Consider the following 4299-nt stretch of genomic DNA (forward strand, 5'->3'; position numbering starts at 1 on the left):
CGTCCGACTTCGGCTCAGGTCACGATCTCGCGTCGGGCTCTGTGCTGACTGCTCAGAGCCTGGAGCCTGTTTCAGATTCTGTGTCTCCCTCTCTCTCTGACCCTCCCCCGTTCATGCTCTGTCTCTCTCTCTGTCTCAAAAATAAATAAACGTTGAAAAAATTAAAAAAAAAAAAAAAAGAAAGTCACTAACACAGGACTGACTTTTTTTTTTTCTTATGGGTAGAAAGGAAAGCGTTTAAATACTTGAGCCCAAAATGAAGGCCCTGAGTTCAGTATTTATGGTCCAATCTTTTATTTCGATAATAAAAGGAATTAGAATCCCTTCAGTTGCAATGACTCAAACGGCTTAAACAGTAGGGATATTTAATGACCCCATAAAATGAGAAGGTCAGGAGGCTCTGGGGACGCTTTGCGAGTCAGTTCCGCTCTCTCCTGACTCCAGGCCGACTGCACGGTGCCCCTGCTGGCTCTCCCTCACCCGGACACAAACCCCCAAGCGTCACCCCAACACCACCGCCCCCAAGCTTTTTCTGTCCGTCCACCTCTGTTAAGTTACGTGGGTTAAGTTGTGTGCCCCCAGCAGATACGTCCAAGTCCTAACCCCTGGTAGCCGTGAAAGTGATCTTATGTGGAAAGTCTCTGCAGGTGTCATCAGGTTCGGGCGAGGTCATGCCAGATCTCCACGGGCCCAAATCCAGTGACTTGGGGTCCTTTTAAGAAGAGAAGAGACACAGAGACCGACACGGGGTGAGCACCGCGTGACAACAGAGGCTGATCCTGGAGTGTTAGGTCCCGTGGCCAGGAGCATCAAGGATGGCCAGCAGCCTCTAAAAGCTGGGAGAGAGGCAGGGACCGGAATCCGCCTCCCGCCTCCGCCAACCCCCGCGGGGCTGGTGTTTGAAGCTCGCAGGCTGTGCTCAGCGTTACATCGGTCTTTGAAACTAACACAGTCTCCAACATTTAGAAGAGCTAACTGTGCATTTTTGCAGCTTTCCTGGCAGCGGGACGTGGCTGGTTGACGATGCCCTCCTCCAGGAGAAGTCACTGAAAACCTGCCAAGTGGCTCCGGGAAGGATCCCACTGCCTGGTGAAAGGGAAAGAAGTGGGTCCCCCCCTTTCCCCTGCTTGAACTCGGACAGGGCTCAGATCTCAGAGCCTGAGAAGGGCAGCGTGGGGGTGAGAGAGAAGAGTGGGGACCCACAGAGAGAGGAAGAGGCTGGATCCTTGAAACCCTCCCTCAGAGTCGGAAGGCACCCACCGAGGGACACACGAGCAACAGAAACCGTGAGTCATCAAGGCTTCTCCGGGTGTGAACCGTCCCAATGACGGGGACAGGAGTGTCACGCACGGCCCATCCGAGGCAGGTAGGCGAGAGGTGGGCTTGGCTCGTTCATCCTCTTTCTCCCCCTCCCGCTCCCACCCAAGCCCCTTCCCCCACCCGCACCCCCACCCCCACCCCACCCCCGTGCCCATACTGCTCACAGCCAAGGGGACTGGTCACAGGCTCACACTGGCCACTGGTCAGGCCACCTGGGGTGTCACTGACCGGCTAAGGAACAGGAGACGGCCTCATCTGGTCACGGCCAGTGACGGCGTTTCAAGAAGGAATGGGATGGCACCCACCCAAACCGATGGCCCCAGGCTGGCCCCACCTTGGCGAAGTCACTGGGTCCCCAGGTGTGGTCCAAAATGGCCACGTGGAAATTGTCAGTGACAGTGCCAGAGCTCCCTCTGCTAGCCAGTCTGTCCAGGCAGCGAAAACTCTATCCCGGAAGACAGCTCGGAGAGCAGCCCGCAGACCCCACCTGGACCCACTCCTCCCAGAAAGGCCAAGAAGCCCAGAGCTGATGCTTACTCTCTCCGCCCTGTGCGCAGCCCCCGTGGCTGACCCGCCTCCCCTTGGGTACTCTCTGGTCTTAATCAATAATATTAATATTATCAGTCAGGCTCGAGGCCAAGCTGGGGTCCTGCCTCCCTAGGATTCCTGCAAAAGGAAGGAATTGGATGAGTGAATGCAACCCTGGATGAGCCCAGGGTTCTGGCTGAAGACAGTGTTGGCTGTTTGGGCTCAAGAAACAGAACCACACAAAAAGGACCCCGTGTGTCGGGCCCCAAGGCCAGGGGAGAGTAGCCAGGGGCGTGTGGGATGTCATAGCAGACCTTGTCTCCGGGCTTCCTCCTGACTGCATTCCTGGGGGGGGTGGGGGTGTCGTGGCAAAGTACTTCAAACCCGGGGCCCTAAAACAACGGAAAAGTGCTCCCTCGCGGTTCTGGAGGCTAAAACTCCAAATCGAGGGGTCTGCAGCGCCATGCCCCGTCGTCCCAAGGCTCCAGAGGAGAATCCTTGCTTGCCTCTGACTGCTTCTGGGGGCTGCAGCAGTGCTGGGGGTCCCCGGGGCTGTGGCTGCTTCTCTCCAGTCTCTGCCCCATCATCTGGCGGCCTCTCCTTCCTGCGTGTCTGTGTCCACATCAACAGCCTCTTCCTGTAAGGACACCGGCCACTGGACCGGGGCCCACATCGGTCCATTACGATCTCACCTCAGCAATTATATCTGCCAAGACCCTACTTCCCATTAAGGTCACATTCACTGGTCCTGCGGCTTCAGACCTCAATATATATTTAAATGTCTATTTTTTAATTGTTTAAATTTATTTATTTATTTATTTTTGAGAGAGAGAGAGAGAGAGAGAGAGAGACAGAGCATGAGTTGGAGAGGGACAGAGAGACAGGGAGGGACGGGATCCCAAGCAGGCTCTGTGCTGACCCGACCTGGGGCTCGAACTCGTGAACGGTGAGATCGTGACCTGAGCCGAAGTCGGAGGCTCAACCGACTGAGCCGCCCAGGTGCCCCCAGACCTCCACACATCTTCAACCTAGGTTTCCCCACCTCCCATCCCTGGGGCCACCGATCTGGAAGTGTAAAGACAGAGGCTATCATTCGCCCAGGGTGGCTCCGGGCTCAGTCCTGCCAGCAGGAAGCGTGATGCTGTGGGCTGGGAGCCCCTCGGGGGCCGTCATCCCTACACCTGATGTTTGTCGGAGTCCTGGGAGAGGCTTCCGTCTATTACCCACAATGCCCACGTCCGGCACAGAAATGCATTTATCTGACACCGACCCCCTGGTTTGCTTCGCGATTTCACAATGTAGCAAAGGGGATCAGAGAGCAGAGCTGCTGGCACCCCACATCTCAACACAGCCGTTCCAGGGGCCCGAGGGGCCCGAGCTGCCCTTGCTTTTGGAACAGATCTTCTGCACGGTCCTCCCCCCACCCCCTCTCCTGACACGCCCCCAGTCTCACTTGATGGGTGCTTGGGGTCTGCCGTTGCCTCAGAAGGTCTGAGCACCCCTTCCTCGTCCCGCTCCTCCGGTGATACATGCAGACCACCTCCGGGGGACCAGCTTAGCGTTTTACAGCTGGCTTTTTAACAAAGGAATTGTAACTTATATCAAGGGTTGATTGGGTTTGGAGAAATTAAGATTTTTTTTTTCATAAGCAAGTAAATTGGGAATTAAATTAGGTCTAAAATTCATTTAAGGCTTCTGACAACTTGTTTGCAGGAAGTAATTGCCCTGGTGCTGGCGGCTTTAATATCAGAGAGAAGAAGCCTAAGAAAAACTGAGCGGCGCGAAAGAAAGAGGGAAGTAATACATTTGAATGGAGAATTCACCCTCCCCCAAATTTTATTATGAAAATCTGAAACGGCAAAGCTGAAAGAACTTCTCCAGTGAGCCCCTGTCCCACCACCTAGATTCTACCATTAACACATGACTTCACTTGCTGGATCATAGTCTGTTCTGTATCTCCCTCTCTCTCTCTCTGTCTCTGTCTCTGAGAATTTTTTTGATTAGATGAGTACCAGCTTGCCCTGGGGACTCACTCTTTGCAGGGAAAATGCACAGCAGACTCACTTTCCAGGGAGCCACTCACTTTCCAAGTTCATCAGCCCACGACCAACCGAAGCCCTTCATATCTGACCCCCTCCCCCCACCTTGTGCTATTGCGATTTGTAAGAAATATATATTTGGCCTTCATTCCTTTTCAGGCACAGAGCTCCTGAAACCCTTGGGATTTCCTTTTTTTTTTTTTTTTTTTTAACGTTTATTTATTATTGAGAGACAGGGGCAGAGAGAGAGGGAGGTACAGAATACCAAGCAGGCTCCAAGCTCAGAGCTGTCAGCACAGAGCCTGACGCAGGGCTCGAACCCACGAACTGTGAGATCATGCTCTGAGCTGAAGTCGGAAGCTTAACCCACAGAGCCCCCCAGGCGCCCCACCCTGGGGATTTCCTAATTGCT

At 54.1% G+C, this 4299-nt stretch overlaps 1 long non-coding RNA gene across 1 annotated transcript; it reads left to right on the forward strand.

The window, feature by feature from the left end:
• The first annotated feature begins 346 nt into the window (after window positions 1-346).
• Window positions 347-4035, forward strand: LOC122495236. The gene is made up of 2 exons (XR_006300364.1): window positions 347-1366; window positions 3562-4035. It is a non-coding gene; the product is annotated as an uncharacterized LOC122495236 (long non-coding RNA).
• Window positions 4036-4299: the final 264 nt, after the last annotated feature.

Source organism: Prionailurus bengalensis, chromosome E2, assembly GCF_016509475.1.
Source record: "Prionailurus bengalensis isolate Pbe53 chromosome E2, Fcat_Pben_1.1_paternal_pri, whole genome shotgun sequence".
Lineage (NCBI taxonomy): Eukaryota > Metazoa > Chordata > Mammalia > Carnivora > Felidae > Prionailurus > Prionailurus bengalensis.